This window comes from Macaca fascicularis, chromosome 15 (assembly GCF_037993035.2).
Source record: "Macaca fascicularis isolate 582-1 chromosome 15, T2T-MFA8v1.1".
Lineage (NCBI taxonomy): Eukaryota > Metazoa > Chordata > Mammalia > Primates > Cercopithecidae > Macaca > Macaca fascicularis.
In genome coordinates, this window is record NC_088389.1 from 3,328,610 (window position 1) to 3,351,620 (window position 23,011).

General features: G+C 49.4%; 1 protein-coding gene across 11 annotated transcripts in view; it reads left to right on the plus strand.

Annotated features, from left to right (window-relative positions):
* Nucleotides 1–23,011, plus strand: part of NACC2 (NACC family member 2) — a 111,770-nt gene that overhangs the window by 50,405 nt on the left and 38,354 nt on the right. The window lies entirely within an intron of this gene.

Genomic DNA, 23,011 nt, shown 5'->3' on the forward strand with positions numbered 1-23,011 from the left:
CTTTGGCCAACCTGGCTCCCTCTCCGCCTGCAGGAGAAGCCACTGCTTTGGCAGCAGGTGCTCTGGGCTCCGTGGTATCTTCCTGAGAACTCCGCACTTTATTTAAATGTATATTGCTGTGTTTGCATGAATCCTACAGAATGCCAGCTCACAGGCCATCTAGATCTGGGCTTCACAGCTTTTGTTTTTGTTTAGTGGTAGCAGGTAGGGCTTGATTTTTCCTGAGACCAGGAGTTGTGCTAGCTGCTGAATTGGCCCTTCCCGAGGGCAGAGCACACTGGGCTCCGGCTTACCACAGAGGCCGCACAGGATGTCAGTGCTTGTGGACCCGACTGGCTGAGGCCTCCGGGGAGTCCGCCCCGTGTGTACTTTCCCGCTGCCCCTGCTGACAGCGGCCCTGGGGAAGGCAGGGGACCAGCCAGAGGCTGCTGGGGAAGGCTCCCAAGGCCCACCCAGGGGCCCTGTTGGGAACAGGCTCTGTCCACGGGCTCCGGTCCCAGGGCAGAACCCCAGACAGGCTGAGCACCCCTGCAGTCCCTGAGGACTTCCCCTAATGATGGCAGCCAGACAGTGCCCTGCCGACAGGTCAGGAAGCTGCTCTATGGAGATGGAAATAGACCCAACGTGTCCACACCTCTTCCCAGGGTCCTCCCTGCACAGCCCCCTGCTGCTCCAGTGTGACCTTGGGCCTCAGTGTGTTTGGGGTAATGGAAAGCAGGGCTGGGTGTCAGGTTTGCTGGAAGCACAGTGAAGCCTTGTGACTTGTCCTATGCATCTGCTCCTGGGTGCTAGGTCAGCCTTAAGCCGTCACATCACCTGGACTTCGTGAGCTAGAAGCCCCCAAGCCCAACTGCCTTGACGGATTTTTGGGAAGCAGGCAGGACTGCAGCCAGGAAGCGGCTCTGTGGAGTCCCGGATGTGTGTTGGGTGGGAACAGGAGGCAGCCGCTCTGGCGAGTCCTTCCCTCCAGCTCCCCCATACTCAGACCAGACGAGGTACAGCGTCCTGCTGGGGCTGAGGGGCGGGGATGCCCCCAAGGCCATGTTCCTGCAGGGCCTTGTCCAGGCCGCAGGTGCTGCGAGGCAGTCCTGCCTTTGCACGGGTGTTGCTGACGCCAGCATGGTAGAAAGTGGGCGGCTGGGAGGCCAGGCCTGCTCCCGCCCACCTACCATACAGTTTGGCTCTGGATGCCACAGTCTGGGTTTCTTGTCGTGGTGTTTCTGTTCGGCAAGCCCATAAGTGGGACAGAGAAAGGGGGTGTGTGATTTCTTGGTTAAAATCTAGGTTACTGGCTGTGACGTTGCTGGCGTCGCTGGGTGTGCTGGGTTGGCGGTGCCATGGGGGGGAGCAGGTAGAGGGAGGGGCCGTCCCCTGACCCGGAGCTGCCCCTGGGTGCTGGCTCCCTGTGCCCCGTGCTCCCCGTACCCCGTGCCCTGGGCTCGTCCGGGGAACGTCCTTATACCCATGCAGGAGGCTGGCTGCTGCCCTCGCCAGGCCGTGCAAAAGTGGAGTCGGGCAGCTGTCTCTGGGCTGGTAGGACCAGCGTGTTCTAAGGTCCCTGCAGGCTGAGCTCCTCCTCTCTGGCCTCAGTCTCCCCACTTGTCGAGTGAGAGGAGGGCCTGAGTGATTGCTGAGGGTCCCGGAGCTGCACCTCGGCGTGTGGTAATGCGTGTGCCTGTTCCACTGTGTCTCGCGTTAAGAACCATGGACAGCTTGTCCTCTAGGGCTGTTCTCTTGTTTTTGAAATAAGTCAAAATATTACAGATAAAGTGAGTTGCCTTTCGACCCCGGGGCAGCCCCCGTCCCATGGTCTGCGTGGCCTCACGGCGAGGGTCTCCACACGGCGTCGGTCTCGTGCCTCTCCTCCCTCTCTCCAAGTCCCGCGTCGCCACCCGTCAGAAGGAACCGCCACGTTTGATTTATCCAGGGCCTTATCAAAGGACGTTTAGGTTGTTTTCAATTTGTTGCAGTCAGGAGTGAAGCTGCTGAGAAGGCTCTGTGTTGGGTGTGTGAGGTTGATGGGGCCAAGTCCAGACCCCCCACACCCAGCGAGGCAGGCCCCATCGGGTGGACTCTGGCTGGGGCCGCTCAGTGCTTCCCACCCACCAGCCCTCATCTCTGCAGCAGTCACTTCATGGCGCCCTCCTGGGCCTTAAGCCGTCACCCCTGCGGCGGGCAGGGACCTTCCTCCTGGCCCTGTGGCCGGCAGCGATGGGAGACCCTGGAGTAAGATGAGCTGGGGGTGGGGTGCACCCAGGGGTGAAAGAAAAACATCGTATCCACCAGAAGGGAAACGCCCAGTGCAGTTCCCCTCTGGCTGATGGGGAAACCTCCGGACAGTGAAGCACGGGCGTGCCTGCCTCGCCTCGTCAGGGGCCGTGCATCTGAGCTAGAGATTGCGAAATGCCTGCCTCTGCCTCCCCTGCACCCCCATCCCCACCCCCCCCCCACCACGGGGACGAGTCAGGGGCCAGCCCCTGGAGAGAGCAGGAGGTGGGCCTGGCAGAGGGAGCCCGAGCCTCAGGACTTGGTGGTGCTGTGGCCTGAGCGGCAGGCCCTTTCCTCTTCAGGCCCCCTTCCTCGCTTACCCGAGTTCATTCCCGCAGAGGGTGTGGCTGCGTTCCTGCTGGCTCTCAGGGCTCGGGGGCACCTGAACGTCCAGCAGTGACTCCAGGAGCCAGGGACTTCCCTGGGCAAGGCAGCAGGTCTGGTGGGCAGTGCCAGCTGCGGCTGGGCTTGGGGTGGGAGCTCCCCAGCTGCCCTCAGGGGTCTGTTCCCGTGGTCTCCTTGGCACATCGGGCTCCACAGGTCCCTGCAGCGCAGCCGAGATGGGCACGGCTGCTGCTTTCACCCCAGGGCAGAGGACGGCACAGGGCCCTGGCGGTTATTTCATCATGGTGAGGGTGGCCGTTGTCGCCCAAGCTGAGGACAGGCACCTGCGGCATGGCAGCCCACTGAGGTCCAGGGACAGGGAAATGGAGCTCGAAGAGGGCACAGCGAGGGAAGGGGTAGTGCCATGCTGGGGCTTCTCTCCTGTCTTCTGAAGGGGAGGGGGCTGCCCGGACCTGCACCCGCACCCGCTCCTGTGCTTGACGGGGCTCGCCTAGCCGTCCTTTTCACGCCCTCAGCAGTGGCTTCGGGCAGGCAGATGTTTAATTGCAGCTGGTAGATGTCACTCTGTGTGGCTGGCGGAGACAGAGCCACGCCTGGGTATTGACACCAGCCACACACTTCCACGGTAACCCTTTCCCAGCAGGGGACAGCTCTGGCCACAGGGCCTGTGTGTCCAGGACAGTAACCCTTTCTGGGGAGGGGACAGCTCTGGCTGCAGGGCCTGTGGGCCTGTGAGTGGGTGGCCCTGTGCATTTCCCCTTCCCTTCTGCCCCCCCTACCCCTACCTCTACCTCTCTGGGGTCCACCCGGTGTCCCCTGTGTGCCTCTCTGCGGAGCATGAAGGTCAGGCACCCATCCCTAAGGTCGGTATCCACTTCCATGGGGCGGCCTGAACTCAGGCAAAACAGGCAGAGTTGGAACTGCTCAGGCTCTGGGAGACCCTCCCATCCAGCCTCAGCCCAGCTGCCCACATCCTGGACCCTGGACAGATGCTACTGGGCATGGGTCCTGGCACATAGTAGCACATCTATCCTGGCATCCTGGCTCTGCCCATCAGGAGAGGCCTGCTTCAGGCCCCACCCTTTTCAGGGTGACTTGCAAGGTCAGCGCTGACCTCGTCCAGCCCTTGGCTGAACACCCAGGTTTGGGTGGACTACTCCCATCCCTGGGCCACAGAACCCAGGTGGCCAGGGCTGCTGGCTATGGTGGTCTCCGTTGCAGCCACCCACCCACCACCATCACCCATCCGGAAGGCACTTCTGCCTGGTTGGGGGCAGGGCTGTGTGTCCGAGGCCGCTCCCACCAGCAGCTCAAAACTCAGGACTGTTGTTTGGGGTTCCCAGAGAGAAGCGGGAAGAGGGGCTGGACTTGGGGTTGCCAGGTGTGCAAATCGCACCATCCTCCCCCCACTGCTGCCTCGTGGCCTGGGAAGGGGGCGTCCACACTGTTAGAGCCCCACCCCCCACCCCCCACCACCACCCCCCACCCCCACCCAGGGAGCAGAGGGGTGCCTTCATCCCTGGCCTGGACAGGATGGGGCCCAAGAGGAAGCCCCAAGCAGAGGTGGGCAGACCCAGGAGTGCTGTTGGCTGCAGGGGTGGGGGGTGAAGAGTTCCTTTTGCTTTGAAGGGCCAACAGCCCTGCAACTCAGGCCTTCCGAGGAGCTGAGACCACAGTTGTGTGCCACTATGCCCAGCTAATTTTGTAATTATTTATAGAGACAGGGTCTCGCTATTTTATCCAGGTTGGTCTCAAACTCCTGGGCTCAAGCAATCTTCATGCCTCAACCTCCCAAAGTGCTGAGGTTACAGGTGGGAGCCACCGCACTGGACCGTGTGGCAGCTTTCATCAGCATCCTGTACACGTGGCTCATCTGTGGTGCGGCCCGTCTAGGCCATTGTTCTCTCCTCCCCGCCTTTTTTCCTTGTTGAAGTGTTTGTATTGGCCGTGCACGGTGGCTAACCCCTGTAATCCTAGCACTTTGGGAGGCTGAGCTGGGCGGATCTCTTAAGGTCAGGAATTCAAGAGCAGCCTGGCCAACGTGGCGAAACCCCATCTCTACTAAAAATACAAAAATTAGCTGGGTGTGGCGATGCACGCCTGTAGTCCAGCTACTCTGGAGGCTGAGGCAGGAGAATCACTTGAACCAGGAGGCAGAGGCTGCATTGAGCTGAGATTTCGCCGCTGCACTCCAGCCTGGGTGACAGAGCGAGACCCTGTCCCCGACCAAAAAACAAAAACCAGAAGTATTTGTATTCTGTGTAAAGTGTGCCGTCAGTGAGTTCGATCAAGGGCGATGTTGCAATCAAGATACAGAATAGTTCCCTCTTGTGGAGGGTTACCCTGGGGTTCTTTGCGTGGGGTTGTTCACCCCACCCTGGCCCCACGGGACCACTACCCTGCTGCCTCCTGCTGCCCTTTTGCTTCTCATAGGATCCTTGTGCGTGGAACCGTGCAGCAGTAGATCCTGTCTATTTCCGTGTGTCATGGTTTCTGTTCGCCGTGCAGTTGAATGCATGATGTCAAGGGGCTGCATGAGGCCGCGGTCCCACCAGCAGCCGGTGAGAACGGCAGGCACCCCACGCCCTTACAGCAGCCGGTGTTCTCTGTCAGCCTGAACGTTTCAGCCCTTCCTAGCGGGTGAAATAGCAGTGACATCCGCTGTCGTTTCAATTTGCGTTTCCCTGATGGTCAATAATGCTGAGCATGTTTTACAGGTTGAATAAGCGATACTTCATATAACTTTTATTGTGACGTATGTCTTCAGATCTTTTGTCCATTTTTTAAACATTGGAGTTTAAGAGTTTCCTATATAATTTGCAAGTAAGTTCACATATGTGTATTGCAGGCACTGTCTCCTAGTCCGACCTGCCTTTTCATTGGCGTAATGGTGACTCTCAGGCCAGAAGTTTTAAATTTTGATGAAGATGAATATATTAATGTATTTTATGGCTAGTGCTTTTTGTAGCCTGTTCGAGAAATCCTTGTCTACCTAAAATTCTGTGTCTCTGTGTGAATTCCTGCCCATCCGGGATGGGGCAACACTGTGTCTGTGTCTGTGTGTGTCTGTGTCTGTGTGTGTCTGTGTCTGTGTGTGTCTGTGTCTGTGTGTGTCTGTGTGTGCATCTGTGTCTGTGTATGTGCGTGTGTGTGTGTGTGTCTGTGTGTGTCTGCGTCTGTGTGTATGTGTGTGTGTGCGCGCGTCTGTGTGCGTCTGTGTCTGTGTGTGTCTGTGTGTATGTGTCTGTGTGTGTGTGTGCGCACGTCTGTGTGCGCGTCTGTGTGTGTGTGTGCGTCTGTGTGTGTGTGTCTGTGTCTGTGCGTCTGTGTCTGCGTGTCTGTGCGTATGTCTGTGTGTGTGCGTGTGTGCGCGCGTCTGTGTGCGCGTGTGTGTGTGCGTCTGTGTGTGTGTGTGTGTCTGTGCGTCTGTGTCTGCGTGTCTGTGCGTATGTGTCTGTGTGCATGTGCGTCTGTGTGTGTGCGTGTCTGTGTGTGTGTGTGTGTCTGTGCGTCTGTGTCTGCGTGTGTGTGCGTATGTCTGTGTGTGTGTGCGTGTGCATCTGTGTGTGTCTGTGTGTCTGTGCGCGTCTGTGTGTGTGCGTCTGTGTGTCTGTGTGTGTGTCTGTGTGTGTGTCTGTCTGTGCGTCTGTGTCTGCGTGTGTGTGCGTATGTGTCTGTGTGTGTGCGTGTGCGTCTGTGTGTGTGCGCGTCTGTGTGTGTCTGTGTGTGTGTCTGTGCGTCTGTGTCTGCTTGTGTGTCTGTGCGTATGTGTGTGTGTGCGTGTGCATCTGTGTGTGTGTCTGTGTGTGTGTGTCTGTGCGCGTCTGTGTATGTGTCTGTGTGTGCGTCTGTGTGTGTGTGCGTCTGTGTGCGTATGTGTCTGTGTGTGTGTGTCTGTGCGTGTGTGTGTCTGTGTGTGTGTATGTGTGTCTGTGTGCGTCTGTGTGTATGTGTCTGTGTGTGTGTGCGTCTGTGTGTGTCTGTGTATGTGTCTGTGTGTGTGTGTGTCTGTGTCTGTGTGTGTATGTGTCTGTGTGTCTGTGTGTGTGTGTCTGTGTGCGTCTGTGTCTGCGTGTGTGTCTGTGTGTATGTGTCTGTGTGTGTGCGTGTGCGTCTGTGTGCGCGTCTGTGTGTGTGTGTGTGTCTGTGCGTCTGTGTCTGCGTGTGTGTCCGTGTGTGTGTGTGTGCGTGTGCATCTGTGTGTGTGTCTGTGTGTGTGTGTCTGTGCGCGTCTGTGTCTGTATGTGTCTGTGTGTGCGTCTGTGTGTCTGTGTGTGTCTGTGCGTCTGTGTGCGTATGTGTCTGTGTGTGTGTCTGTGTGTGTGTGTGTGTCTGTGTATGTGTGTCTGTGTGCATCTGTGTGTATGTGTCTGTGTGTGTCTGTGTATGTGTCTGTGTGTGTGTGTCTGTGTGTGTGTATGTGTGTCTGTGTATGTGCGTCTGTGTGTCTGTGTATGTGTCTGTGCGTCTGTGTGTGCGTCTGTGTGTGTGTGTGTGTCTGTGTATGTGTCTGTGTGTGTGTGTCTGTGTGTGTATGTGTGTCTGTGTATGTGTGTCTGTGTGCGTCTGTGTGTATGTGTCTGTGTGTGTGTGTCTGTGCGTCTGTGTGTGTCTGTGTATGTGTCTGTGTGTGTGTGTCTGTGTGTGTATGTGTGTCTGTGTATGTGCGTCTGTGTGTGTGTGTGTGTATGTGTCTGTGTGTCTGTGTGTGCGTCTGTGTGTGTGTGTGTGTATGTGTCTGTGCGTCTGTGTGTGCGTCTGTGTGTGTGTGTGTGTCTGTGTATGTGTCTGTGTGTGTGTGTCTGTGTGTGTATGTGTGTCTGTGTATGTGCGTCTGTGTGTGTGTGTGTCTGTGTATGTGTCTGTGCGTCTGTGTGTGCGTCTGTGTGTGTGTGTGTGTCTCTGTGTGTGTGTCTGTGTGTGGGTGTTTTCTTGCGAAAGTCTTAGAGTTTTTGCTCTGATGTTCTGGTGGACGGTTCGTGTTGGGCTCAGTTTTGCAGAAGGGCTCGGGTAGCAGGAAGGTTCATTTCCTTTCCCTGTGGACGTCCAGTCATTGCAGCACCAGGTCTCCGCTGAATTCCCTTCACACCTTTGACAAGAATCAATCAACTGTGTACGTGCAGGCCTATTTCTGGATTCTGTTCGGTTCCATTGATCTGTGTGTCCGTGCTTATGCCAGATATCCCACTGTCAGGATTACTGTAGCTGTAAATAAGTCTTCAAGTCAGGTGGCGTAGGTCTTCGACTTCATTTTCTTATTGAAAATTGTTTTGGGCCAGATGCGGTGGTTCACACCTGTAATCCCAGCACTTTGGGAGGCTGAGATGGGGAGATTACCTGAGGTCAGGGGTTCGAGACCAGCCTGGCCAACATGGTGAAACCCCGTCTCTACTAAAAATACAAAAACTAGCCGGTGTGGTGGCGTGCACCTGTAGTCCCAGCTGCTGAGGAGACTGAGGTGAGAGAATCACTTGAACCCAGGAGGCAGAGGTTACAGTGAGCCGAGATCGTGCCACTCCAGCCTGGGCCACAGAGTGAGACTCTGTCTCAAAAACAAAAGAAAAGAAAGAAAGAAATTGTTTTGAAGGATTATCATAGTCCTTTGCTGTTTGCTGATCTCTAACTAAAAGATTACTAAAATGTTGATTGATGCTGCATTGAATATGTGGATCAGTTTGAGAAGAACTGACCTCTTAACAATACTGAGGCTTCTAAGAAACCCATGAAGAGCCGGGCGCGGTGGCTCACGCCTGTAATCCCAGCACTTTGGGAGGCCAAGGCGGGCGGATCACAAGATCAGGAGATCGAGACCACAGTGAAACCCCGTCTCTACTAAAAATACAAAAAATTAGCCGGGCGCCGTGGCGGGCGCCTGTAGTCCCAGCTACTCAGGAGGCTGAGGCAGGAGAATGGCGTGAACCCAGGAGGCGGAGCTTGCAGTGAGCTGAGATCGCGCCACTGCACTCCAACCTGGGCGACAGCGTGAGACTCCGTCTCAAAAAAAAAAAAAAAAAAAAACCCATGAAGAAAGTATGTCTCTCAATTTCTTGCCACTGTAATTTCTCGTAGCTTTTAGTATATGGATGTCATTCATATATGTAACAGCTTTATTGGGACATAATTCACATGCCATACTGTTCCTCCATTTAAAGTAATAATCCAGTGGTTTCTTTTTTTTTGTATATTCAGATCTGTGTGGCCATCACTACAATCAATTTTAGAATATTCCTGTCATCCCTCAAAGAAACCCCATGCCATTTGGCAGACATTTCTGTTTCCCCATATTCTCTTCGGCCCTAGACAAGCACCAGTCTACTTTGTGTGTAGACTCCTATTCTGGGCAATCATATGATATACTGTGACTGGCTTTTTTCTTTTGGCATCAGGAATCACCCATGTTGAAGAATATGTCAATGCTTCATTTTTTCTTTCTTTATTTTTTCTCAGATCATGTCTTGCTCTGTTACCCAGGCTCGAGTGCAGTGGTGCGATCTCGGCTCACTGCAACCTCCACCTCCTGGGTTCAAGCGATTTCTGCCTCAGCCTGCTGAGTAGCTGAGATTACAGTTGCCCGCCACCGTGGCAGCGGATTTTTTTGTATTTTTAGTAGAGACGAGGTTTCACCACATTGGCCAGCCTGGTCTCGAACTCCTGACCTCAAGTCATCTGCCTGTCTTGGCCTCCCAAAGTGCTGGGATTACAGGCATGAGCCACTGTGCCCAGCCAAGAACGCTTGCTTACTTCCTTCCTTTCCTTCCTTCTTTCCTTTCTTTCCAGGGTCTCACTCTCACTCTGTCACCCGGGCTGGAGTGCAGTGGCACGATCTCTGCTCATTGTAGCCTCTGCCTCCCAGAGTCAAGAAGTCCTCTAGCCTCAGCCCCTAGAGTAGCTGGAACTACAGGCATGCGCCACCACGCCCGGCTAATTTTTTTGTATTTTTGTAGAGACAGGGTTTTGCCATGTTGCCCAGGCTGGTCTTGAACTCTTGGGCTCAAGCCATCTACCTGCCTTGGCTTCCCAAAGTGTTGGGATTACAGGTGTGAGCCACTGCGCCCGGCCACTTTTTTCTTGCAAAGTCAGATTCCACTGTGTGGATAATACCACATTTTATTTATCAGTTCAGTAGTTGATGGACTTTCGGAGTTTTTCCACTTGTTGGCTATTTTGAATAATGTGGTTGTGAGCATTCATGTACAAGTCTTTACAGACGCATGTTTTCCATACGTTTACTTACATACCTAGGAGTAGAATTGCTGACGTTATGTATTTTTTGCATGTATTTCTCCATTCTCCTGTTTGGTTTTAATTTGGTGCGTTTGTGAATTATATTGTTTATAATTTCATTTTCCAATTGTTTATTGTCAGTACATAGGAATAAAGTTGATTTTTTTGTATGCTGACCTTGTATTCTATAACCTTGCTACCTTTAGTGATTAGTTCTTATAGCTCTCTGTAAATTCCTTGGCATTTCCTACGTAGGCCATCATCCTGTTTGTGAATAATGACAGTTTTACTGCATCCTTTCCAGTTTTCATGCCTTGTGTTTCTGGATCTCCACTCCAGATTGAGTGGAAGTAGTGAGAGCAGACATGTTTGCCATGCTCTCTCTCGGGGGGGACAGTCAGCCTTTCTTTGTTACATGTGATGTCACCTGTAGGTTTTTCATGGCTGCATTTGATCAATTTGTGGAAGTTTCTATCTATGCAAGTGATTTTGTAGGTGTCCTTAATTTTGTTCATATGGTGTATTGCTTCAGTTACTGTTCCAGTATTGAACCACCCTTGCATTCCTGCGATAAACCTCACTTGGTCATTTTGTGTTACAGTTTGTACATATATTGCTAGATTCAACTCGCTGATATTTTCTCAAGGAATTTTGCATTTATGTTCATGAAGGTTATTGATCTGTAATTTTCCTCTAATGTCTTTGTCTGGTTTTGGTATCTGTGTAGGCTTTACGTTCCCTTCTCCTTTATTTTTTCAAAGAGTTGATGTAAGCTTGACATTGTTGAAGCGTTTGATACACTTGTCTTACCAGTGAAGCCCCTTGGGCCTCGGGTTTGTTGCTGTTGTTAATTGTGGGAAAGCTTTTAATTACCAATTTACTGTAATTAGCAGCATTCTTACCAATTACAATTGACTTTAATTAGCAATATTACTTTAGGCATAGAACTATTAGGATTTTCTCTTTTATCTTGTTCTAGTCATAGTAATGGTCTTTCATGTCATTTATCCATCTCTGAAGTCTACTTTGGTATTACCATAGCATTTCGGCTTTCTTATATTTAGTATTTGCATGGTTTTGGCTCTTTTTGTCCTATTACTTTTAACCTACCTGTGTCTTAAAGTGTATTTTTTAGAGACGGCATATGGTTGGGATTTGCATTTTTATGCAGTCTAACAATCTGCCTTTTATTTGGGATCTTTTTTTTTTTTTTTTGAGATGGAGTCTGGCTCTGTCACCCAGGCTGGAGTGCAGTGGCGCGATCTCGGCTCACTGCAAGCTCCGCCTCCCGGGTTTACGCCATTCTCCTGCCTCAGCCTCCCGAGTAGCTGGGACTACAGGCGCCCGCCACCTCGCCCGGCTAGTTTTTTGTATTTTTTAGTAGAGACGGGGTTTCACCGTGTTAGCCAGGATGGTCTCGATCTCCTGACCTCGTGATCCGCCCGTCTTGGCCTCCCAAAGTGCTGGGATTACAGGCTTGAGCCACCGCGCCTGGCCTATTTGGGATCTTTGGACCATTTACATTTGATGTAATTTTCAGTGGCTTTAGGTGTACGTCTGCCCTCTTGCAATTTGTTCATTTACCTTTTCTCCTTCCCTGCATGTTTCTCTGTTGAATATGATCCAGTGTTCGTGTTCAGGTCCACACCTGCTTACTAGCTATTTCTGCTTCTGCTTCAGTTGTTAGCGATTGCTCTAGACCACACGGTAGCATCTCTCACATACCTCAGCCCACCTCCTCAGTTGTGCGACACCCCTCGTGCATAACTTAAGACTCTTAAAACAGTATCTTCTCATGTTCCTCCTCCCCAGTCCTTTGTGCTAATGTTGTCCTACACTTTACTTCTTCATATGCTATAAGCCTGATATTATTTTTACCATAAAATAACCTTTTTCCATTTTTAATAACTTTAAAATTTTACATATTGTGGCCGGGCGCGGTGGCTCAAGCCTGTAATCCCAGCACTTTGGGAGGCCGAGATGGGCGGATCACGAGGTCAGGAGATCGAGACCATCCTGGCTAACATGGTGAAACCCCGTCTCTACTAAAAAATACAAAAAAAAAAAAAAACTAGCCAGGTGAGGTGGCGGGCACCTGTAGTCCCAGCTACTCGGGAGGCTGAGGCAGGAGAATGGCGTAAACCCGGGAGGCGGAGCTTGCAGTGAGCTGAGATCCGGCCACTGCACTCCCGCCTGGATGACAGAGCCAGACTCCGTCTCAAAAAAAAAAAAAAAAAAAAAATTTTTACATATTGTAACATTTGCTCTTTGGTGTACAATTCGGAGGTTCAAAATAATTTATATTATTATTACTTTTTGAGACAGGATCTCACTCTGTCACCCAGGCTGGAATGCAGTGGCACGATCTCAGCTCACTATACTCTCTGCCTCCCGGGCTCAAGCCATCCTCCCATCTCAGCCTCTTGAGTGGCCGAGACTACAGGCACATGCCACCACACTCAGCTAATTTTCGTGGATTTTTTTTGTAGAGACAAGATTTCAGCACATTGCCCAGGCTGATCTGGAACTCCTGGGCTCAAGCAATCCACCTGCCTTGGCCTCCCAAAGTGCTGGGATTATAGGCATGAGCCATCACGCCCAGCCTGGTGTTTAAAAAAAAATGCATATAGGCCGGGCGCGGTGGCTCAAGCCTGTAATCCCAGCACTTTGGGAGGCCAAGGTGGGTGGATCACGAGGTCAGGAGATCAAGACCATCCTGGCTAACACAGTGAAACCCTGTCTCTACTAAAAATACAAAAAATTAGCCAGGTGCGGTGGCAGGTGCCTGTAGTCGGAGCTACTCGGGAGGCTGAGGCAAGAGAATGACGTGAACCCAGGAGGTGGAGCTTGCAGTGAGCCGAGATTGAGCCACTGCACTCCAGCCTGGGCGACAGAGTGAGACTCCATCTCAAAAAAAAAAAAAATCTTATAGTTCTGTAGTCACCTCCCTGGTCGAGATAAGAACAATCTCATCACTCTAAACTCATCCTGCCCCTTTGTGGTCATTTCTCCCCAGCTTCCCCTGACTCCTGGCCACCACTAATCTGTTTCCTGGCTTATAGATGGCGTTGTGTACAGTTACGTGGCCTCGTGGATCTGAATGCATTAGAGATTCACATGTGTTAGCATTTCATGCTTTTTGTTGCTGAGTAAGTAGTATTCCATTGTATGGCCACACCACAATTTCTGTACGCATTCACCGGTTAAAGGACATTAGGTTTTTAGTGATTATGAATTAAGTTGCCATGAACATGTGCATACCTGATTTTGTATGCACTTCAGTTTTCATTTTTTTTTTTTTAACCATATGACCTTCAGTCCTACTCTTTAGGTTAATTGACCCAATAGAAATGAAAGCTTGGCCAGGCACGGGAGTTCATGCCTATAATCTCAGCACTTTGGGAAGCCGAGGTAGGTGGGTCACCTGAGGTCAGGAGATCGAGACCAGCCTGGCCAACATGGTGAAACCCCATCTCTACTAAAAATACAAAAAATTAGCCTGGTGTGGTGGCGGGTGCCTGTAATCCCAGCTACTTGGGAGGCTGAGGCAGGAGAATTGCTTGAACCTGGGAGGCAGAGGTTGCAATGAGCCGAGATTGTGCCACTGCACTCCAGCCTGAGTGACAGAACCAGACTCTGTCTCAAAAAAAAAAAAGAAAACTTAAATGCATACAAAATCACATGTGCACATGTTCATGGCAGCTTAGTTCATAATTACTAATGAGTACACAAACTGTGGTGTGGCCATACAATGGAATACAAAAATTAGCCAGGCGTGGTGGTGTGGGCCTGTAGTCCCAGCTATTCGGGAGACTGAGGCAGGAGAATTGCTTGAACCCGGGAGGCAGAGGTTGCAATGAGCTGAGGTTGCACCACTGCACTCCAGCCTGGGCAGCAGAGTGAGATTCCATCTCAAAAAAAAGAAAAAACTTTATATAAAAATATCTGCCTAAGTGAGGTATACCTTACATACAATAAAAGGCATCAGCTTTCTTCGTGTAATTTATTGTCACTTTCACTTTTCAAGGAAACTTTTGCTGCATATAGAATTCTAGGTTGACAGGGTTTCTTTTTGCTTTCAGTATTTTAAGGATGTCATATTCTTTGTCTTCTGAATTGCCTGGGAAATCACAGTCATCCTTATCTATCTTCTTCTGTGTTTATTGTGTTTTCTTTTCAGGCTGCTTTTATCTCATGTTTGCAGCAATTTGACTGTTGTATGCCTTTGTGTTGCTTTGTATTTATTCTGCTTAGGATTTGTTGAACATGTGCATTTATACTTTTTTAAAAAATCAAATTTGGGGCCGGGCGCAGTGGCTCAAGCCTGTAATCCCAGCACTTTGGGAGGCCGAGACGGGCGGATCGCGAGGTCAGGAGATCGAGACCATGCTGGTTAACATGGTGAAACCCCGTCTCTACTAAAAAATACAAAAAATTAGCCGGGTGAGGTGGCGGGCGCCTGTAGTCCCAGCTACTTGGGAGGCTGAGGCAGGAGAATGGTGTGAACCCGGGAGGCGGAGCTTGCAGTGAGCTGAGATCCGGCCACTGCACTCCAGCCTGGGTGACAGCGCGAGACTCCGTCTCAAAAAAAAAAAAAAAAAAAAAATTGGGATTTTAAAAATTATTGTTTCTTCAAATATTCTTCTGCCCCTTACCCTCTAGAAGTTAAACTAAATGTATGTTTTTGTCACTGAGGTTCTGATTATTATTTAGACTTTTTCTTCCATAGACTTTCAGCTGAGTAATCTCTGCTGTGGTTTCTTCATGCTCAAGGGCTTTCTTTTCTAAAGTTCTGTTTTGTTCTTTTTTTATACTTTTCATTTCTCCCCTCATTGAGTTCCTGTTTTGTTTTATAATGCTCTGATCATGTTTATAATAGCCAGTTGTCAGCTAATACACGTGTGTATATATGTGTGTGTGTATATGTATAGATGTATGTGTTTGTGTATATATATGTATCTATGTTTGTGTGTATGTATATATAAAGTAACCTTTATCAACTAATGCCAGCATTTTGTCATTTCTTGGTCTGTTTCTGTTTTTACTGATTTTTCTTCTCTTTAAGGGTGATCTTTCTGTGGTTTCTCACTTTTTTTTTTTTTTTTTTTTTTTTAAGACGGAGTCTGGCTCTGTCGCCCAGGCTGGGGTACAGTGGCCAGATCTCAGCTCACTGCAAGCTCCACCTCCTGGGTTTACACCATTCTCCTGCCTCAGCCTCCCGAGTAGCTGAGACTACAGGCGCCTGCCACCTCGCCCGGCCAGTTTTTTGTATTTTTAGTAGAGACGGGGTTTCACCGTGTTAGTCAGGATGGTCTCAATTTCCTGACCTTGTGATCTGGCCGCCTCGGCCCTCCAAAGTGTTGGGATTACAGGCGTGAGCCACCGCGCCCGGCCTTCACTTGTTTGTTTTTTTAATAGATGCTGGACATTGTAGTTGTTGCATTGTTGAGCATCTCCAAGTTGCCGTCCTTGATTCTCTCACGGTGGTGTTAGGTAGAATTTCAATAATGAGTCATGATGTTGGGCACATTCTCATAGGCGTATCAGCCACGTGGACATCCTCCTTTGTGAAGTGCCTAATTAAATATTTTGCCCCAGTTCCTCATAGAGTGAGTTATCTGTCCCTCTCTTGCCACTTTGTGCATTCTACGCTGTGAATTGACATCCTTTGTCAGACACGTAAGTAGCTTCTCCCACTGTGCAGCTTTCCGTTTTCTTAATGTAATTTTTTATAGTGAAGTTTATCAAACTTTTTGTACAATAGCAGTTTTTATATCCTATTTAGAGAAATTTGTTCACCCCTCAGGATCATGATGATGCTCTCTATGTTTGTAAAAAAACAAAAAACACACTTTGTTTTGAAATCATTTTAAACTTGCAGGAAAGTTGTAAGTACAGAGAACTTCTTTTTTTTTTTTTTTGAGACGGAGTCATGCTCTGTCACCCAGGCTGGAGTGCAGTGGCCGCATCTCAGCTCACTGCAAGCTCCGCCTCCCGGGTACACGCCATTCTCCTGCCTCAGCCTCCCAAGTAGCTGGGACTACAGGCGCCCGCCACTTCGCCCGGCTAGTTTTTTGTATTTTTTAGTAGAGACGGGGTTTCACCGTGTTAGCCGGGATCGTCTCTCGATCTCCTGACCTCGTGATCCGCCCGTCTCGGCCTCCCAAAGTGCTGGGATTACAGGCTTGAGCCACCGCGCCCGGCCAGTACAGAGAACTTCTGTATCCCCTTCACAATTGGTAGGAACTTACCACGTCTGTTCTGTCATTCTTTTTACACGTAGAGGTTTTTCACTAAATCATTTGAAAGTAAGTTGCAGATATTATGCCCTTTACATCAAAAGGCTGAACTGTTTTTTTTGTTGTTGTTGTTTTTTACAGACAGGGATATTCTCTTACATAACGACAATACGCTCTGCAAAATTCAAGAAATGTTATCTCAATACATCATCCTCATGTAACTACAGACTGTACATTTTCCCGGTTGTCTCAATATTGTGCTTTAGAGCAGTGGTTTTTTCCCTGATGTGGTATTTAATCCAGAATCACACATTGCATTTTGTGGTTCTTCTCTTTCATCCCTTTATTCTCTAGAATAGTTTCTCAGCCTCTATCTTTTTTGACACTGATCTTTTGGAAAGCACAGTTCATTATTTTGTAGAATATCCCTCTCTTTAGGTTTGTCAGGTTTCATCTCAGGATTGGGGTCAGGTTGTGCGTTTTGGCTGCAGTTCACAGCAGCAAAACCTTCTCAGTGCGTCATAGGAGTCATGTGACACCACTTTGGCTCAATATTGGTGATGTTCCTTTGATGGTTTGGTGCAGGTGGTCTCTGCCAGGTGGTCTCTGTTTTCCCCTTTGTGAGAAGAGGCTGTGTAAATATCCTGTGTCCTCTCAGCCTTCTATCTATTAATTCTAGTATTTATTGATGATTCCTGCCTGGGTCAGGTACTGCTCTGATGGGTGCAGATAGGATTGGGTTTTGTTTTGTTTTTGAGATGGAGTCTCGCTCTGTCACCCAGGCTGGAGTGCAGTGGCGTGGTATCAGCTCACTGCAACTTCTGCGTCCCGGGTTCAAGTGATTCTCCTGCCTCAGCCTCCCAAGTAGCTGGGATTACAGGCACCCACCACCACGCCTGGCTAATGTTTGTATTTTTTTTTTTTTTTTGAGACGGAGTCTCGCTCTGTCGCCCAGGCTGGAGTGCAGTGGCCGGATCTCAGCTCACTGCAAGCTCCGCCTCCTGGGTTCACGCCATTCTCCTGCCTCAGCCTCCCGAGTAGCTGGGACTACAGGCACCCGCCACCTCGCCCAGCTAGTTTTTTTGTATTTTTTAGTAGAGACGGGGTTTCACCGTGTGAGCCAGGATGGTCTTGATCTCTTGATCTCCTGATCTCGTGATCTGCCTGTCTCGGCCTCCCAAAGTGCTGGGATTACAGGCTTGAGCCACCGCGCCCGGCCTGTTTGTATTTTTTGTAGAGATGGGGTTTCGACATGTTGACCAGGCTAATCTTAAACTCCTGACCTCAGGTAATCTGCCCGCCAGTGCCTCCCAAAGTGCTGGGATTACAGGCGTGAGCCACTGTGCCTGACCCCCAATTATGATTATTTCTCACTCCACAGCTCCCATATTTACTAGTTAGGTTACTATTTGTTTACTATCAGTATAGAGTTGTGGGTTTTTTGTTTTTTTTTTTTTTTGAGACGGAGTCTCGCTTTGTCGCCTAGGCTGGAGTGCAGTGGTACGATCTCGGCTCACTGCAAGCTCCACCTCCTGGGTTTATGCCATTCTCCTGCCTCAGCCTCCCGAGTAGCTGGGACTACAGGCTCCTGCCACCACGCCCGGCTAGTTTTTTGTATTTTTTTTTTTAGTAGAGACGGGGTTTCACCATGTTAGCCAGGATGGTCTCGATCTCCTGACCTCGTGATCCGCCCATCTCAGCATCCCAAAGTGCTGGGATTACAGATTACAGGCTTGAGCCACCGCGCCCGGCCTTTAGAGCATTTTCTTGCTGTCTTGTTCGGCAAAATATTCCAGGCTCATCCTAGACTCTCTGGTCCCTAGCCCTAGAATCAGTTATTTCTCCTGTAGTGGGGAATTTAGAAATCAGGATGTTTCTGCTAGATTTGTTTACTGCCACTAAATGTTTTTGTTTTTATAGCCTTTTAGCAGTCAGAGCTGGGAATTTATATATTTAAGAATTGTGGGTTCATACTGATACCCCCCAAAGCAACCAACACTCCAGGGTTCTTCCTGACCTTCCTCCTTTGCTTGTTTCTTTTTCTCTTCCTATTTTTCTTTCCTGATAGTCAAGATTCGGACTCTCTTATGATTTATTATTAAAGACTTTCAGGTCTGTAGTATCTCTGGCATGGATTTTTGTGTGTGGTGCGATCCAGGGCTCAGAACTCACTTGTTCCCGTTTTACTTTCCAGTTGACCTGCGTTCTCACCAAGAAGGTCTTTTCCACCGCTGGCCTGCAGGGGCCCTTTGCTGTGTATGAGGTGTCTGTAAAATGTGTGTGTTTGTATTTGAACTCTGTTCTATACCCTTGATCTCTCTGTTTTTCCCTATGGCAGTACATGTTTTTACAATTTTTTTTCTAAATCTTTCTAAATATTTTCTCTAACTGTTTCAAGTTTTAGTTCCTTATGATTTGTCTTGCCTTGGCTATTTTTTGCATTTTCTTTTTTTTTTTTTTTTTTTTTTTGAGACGGAGTCTGGCTCTGTCGCCCAGGCTGGAGTGCAGTGGCCAGATCTCAGCTCACTGCAAGCTCCGCCTCCCGGGTTTACGCTATTCTCCTGTCTCAGCCTCCCGAGTAGCTGGGACTACAGGCACCCGCCACCACACCTGGCTAATTTTCTTGTATTTTTAGTAGAGACGGTGTTTCACCGTGTTAGCCAGGATGGTCTCAATCTCCTGACCGGCCTCCCTATTTTTTGCATTTTCATATGCTTTTCAGAAGTAGATTACCAAATATCACACACACACACACACACACACACACACACACACACACCCCTCTGCTGGAATTTGATTAGGATTTCATTGGTTCTGTTGACTGATGCGGGGTGACCTGACATTTTTACCATATTGGGTCTTCCAGTCCATGGGCGTGGTGTATCCTTCTGTTTATGTCTGTCCCCATTTTTCTTAGAATATTTTGTAGTTCTCTACACATCTTTTTTTAAAAAGATTTATTCCTAGAAATTCTTTTTTTTTTTTTTTTTTGAGAGTCTCGCTCTGTCACCTGGGCTGAAGTACATTGGCAGATCTCTGCTCACTCCAACCTCCAACTCCCGAATTCAAGTGATTCTCCTGCCTCAGCCTCCCGAGTAGCTGGGATTGCAGGCGCCCACCATCACACCTGGATAATTTTTGTATTTTTAGTAGAAACGGGATTTTACCGTGTTGGCTGGGCTGGTCTTGAACTCCTGACCTCAGATGTCCGCCCACCTTGGCCTCCCAAAGTGCTGGGATTACAGACGTGAGTCGCCGCGCCCGGCTAGAAGTTCATTTTTTAATTTGAATTACATAGTACTTAACTTTCTTTTTTTCATGTTTGTTACTAATATGTAGAAACAAATTGGATTATCTTTGAAGTCTGCTCACTTTGCTAACTCACTGATTTACTCTGAGAGTCTACCTGCAGGTTATTTTGAATTTTGTTATTTTATTTTATTTTATTTTATTTTATTTTATTTTATTTTTGAGACAGGGTCTCACTCCTGTCACCCAGGCCGGATGGAGTGCAGTGGCACAATCGTGGCTCACTGCAGCCTCTGCCTCCTGGGCTCAAGTGATTCTCCTACCTCAGCCTCCCAAGTAGCTGGAATTACAGATGTGTGCTACCATGCCCAACTTATTTTATTTTTTTCGAGACGGAGTTTTGCTCTGTTGCCCAGGCTGGAGTTCAGCGGTGTGATCTCGGTTCACGGCAACCTCTGCCTCCAGAGTTCTAGTGATTCTCCTGCCTCAGCCTCCCGAGTAGCTGGGATTACAGGCGCCTGCCACCATGCCTGGGTGATTTTTTTGTTATTTTTAATAGAGACGGGGTTACAGAGATGGAGTTTTGCCATGTTGGCCAGGCTAGTCTAGTGATCCACCCGCCTCAGCCTCCCAAAGTGGTAGGATTACAGGCGTGAGCCACGAGCCACCGTGCCCAGCCTAATTTTTGTATTTTTAGTAGAGATGGGTTACACCATGTTGGACGGGCTGGTCTGGAACTCCTGATCTCAAGTGATTCGCCCGCCTCGGCCTCCGGAACTGCTGGGATTACCGGCATCAGCCACTAGGCCCAGCCTGTTTTGGATACAGACATGTCATCTGCTCATAACCACAATTTCTTTATTTCTAATTTTAACCTCTTTGTTTCCTTTGTTGACTCATTGGCCAGAACTTCTTACATATCCCTGTCTCATTTCTCAACTCAGGAAAAGCTTTCACTGTTCCTCTTTAAGTAGGATATTTGCTTTAGGCCTTACTGTGATACATTTTATCAGATTAAGGAAATTTATTTCATTTCCTAGGTTAAGAGAGTTTTTTTTTCCTAGTAAGTGTTGCATTGTAACAAAAGCTTTCTCTAAGCATTTGTAACAGTCCTGCTCTGTTAATGTGCTTAGTTGCATTGACTGCTTTTCCAAATATTGAAATAACTTCCTATTCCTGGAATAAATGCATCCTAGTTGTGCTGTGGCAGCCTTCTGTTACACATTCCTCTGGATGCAGCTTGCTAATATTCTTTCCCCTCCTTTTGGACGGCTCTCCGGAGCCATGGATCCTCCTCAGTGTTAGAGTCCTGCACAGAGCCTCAGACAGAAAAGGCCGGTGGGATTCCAGGAGTCCAGCAGGAGGGAAGTCGTGCCTTCTGTGGCCAAACCTGGGCAGTGAGGACCGGGGGTGCTGCAGAGGATGCCCCTTGCCCCCTATTCATTTACCCTGGGCACCCAGGGTGCTGCAGAGGACGCCCCTTGCCCCCACCCCCACCCCCCCGTTCATTTATGCAGAGCACGAGGCCTGAACATCAGGTAAGCTGTTGAAGAGCTGCCCGTGCCCGTACACATCAACTGTGGGTGTTGGTGCAGATGCCAAAACCTCACAGTTAGAGGAGGTGGGAGTACAGAGCCAGGGCCTGGAGGCAGCAGTAAAAGCCATGTGGGTTAAATCAGTTCCATGAGTGGCCACTAGCTGTGTGGGATGAGATCATACATTTCTTATTTGCTAATATGTTCTTTAGGATTTGTGTTGCCATGTTCACGAGAGATTGCCCTCTAATTTTCCTTTAAGGAAAAGTTCTATGTTTTCTTGTTCTTTTTTCTTTTTTTTTTTTTGAGACAGAGTCTCGCTCTGTTGCCCAGGCTGGAGTGCGGTGGCTGGATCTCAGCTCACTGCAAGCTCCGCCTCCCAGATTCACTCCATTCTCCTGCCTCAGCCTCCCGAGTAGCTGGGACTACAGGTGCCCACCACCTCGCCTGGCTAGTTTTTTGTATTTTTTAGTAGAGACGGGGTTTCACCGTATTAGCCAGGATGGTCTTGATCTCCTGACCTCGTGATCCGCCCATCTCGGCCTCCCAAAGTGCTGGGATTACAGGCTTGAGCCACCACGTCCGGCCTCTTGTTCTTTTTTCTATGTTTTAAAATGGGGCCATGGACCGGGCACAGTGACTCACACCTGTAATCCTAGCACTTTAGGAGGCCGAGGCAGGTGGATCACTTGAGTTCAGGAGTACGAGACCAGCCTGGCCAACATGGTGAAACCCCATCTCTACTAAAAATACAAAGATTAACCTGGTGTGGTGACGCACGCCTGTAATCCCAGCTACTCAGGAGGCTGAAGCACGAGAATTGCTTGAACTCGGGAGACAGAGGTTGCAGCGAGCCGAGATCATGCCACTGCACTCCAGCCTGGGTGATGGAGTGAGACTCTATCTCAGAATGAATGAATGAATGAGTGAATGAGTGAATGATTGAAAGAGAAAGAAAGGAGGCTGTGGAGTAAAAGAGAGGGAAAGGCACTAACATTGATACCAACGTTCTCATCGCTTTACCTTCCCAAAGTCATGTGTTTTGATATCAAGATTATCTGACCTCATTAAATGAATTGAGAATTATTTCCTTATCTTTAATGATCTGGAACAGTTTGTATAACTCTGTACTATTTCATTCTTAAACATTTGAAAAAATGTCATAGGCAAAGTCATTTTGGTCTGGAGTTCTTTGTAGGGAGATATTTATTTAGCTTCATTTTCTTGAGTAGCTGCAGGAATAGTTCACATTATCTATTTCCTCTTGTGTCAGCTTTGGTAAGTTGTGTATTTCTAGAAGTTCATTGGCTCCATCTAAAGGTGAGATATATTGCCCGGGTGTGGTGGCTCACTCCTGTAATCCCAGCACTTTGGGAGGCTGAGGTAGGCAGATCACTTGAACTCAGGAGTTCAAGACCAGCCTGGGCAACATGGCAAAACTCCATCTCTACCAAAAATACAAAAAGTTAGCCAGGCATGGCGGTGTATTGCCTGTGGTCCCGGCTACTCAGGAGGCTGAGGTGGGAGGATCGCGTGAACCTGGGAGGCGCAGGCTGTAGTGAGCTGAGATGACACCACTGCACTCCAACCTGGGTGACAGAGCGAGAATCCTGTCTCAAGTGTTAATGTACAGATGTATTGACAGGAAATTGTTCCAGTACCCTCTCTGAGATCTTCTGAATGTCTGCAGCAGGCATGAGCCTCTTCTGACTGTGGCGGATCTGTCCCGTGTCCTGTTTCTCTACAACCCGCAAACTAAGGATGGGGTGTATATTTTTAAAGGATTCCTTTTAAAAAGCAAGGAAGGGCCAGGCACGGTGCCTCACGCCTGTAATCCCAGCACTTTGGGAGGCTGAGGCGGGTGGATCACTTGAGGTCAGGAGTTCAAGACCAGCCTGGTCAACGTGGTGAAACCCCCTCTCTACTAAAATTACGAAATTTAGCCAGGCACAGTGTGTGTCATGGGATCCTTGGGATGTCACTTCACCAGCCAGAAACCTCTGTGGCCGGTGGTGCCTTTACCCGAGTTTTGCTCGTGCCTGCTGGGCTCATTCCACCCATTTGGCCTGGCAGGCTGTGCTAGGCTCGCAGTACCGGCCCGGATCCCACACCTCCGAAGGCGAGCCAGGAACAGAGCAGCAAGGGGTATGT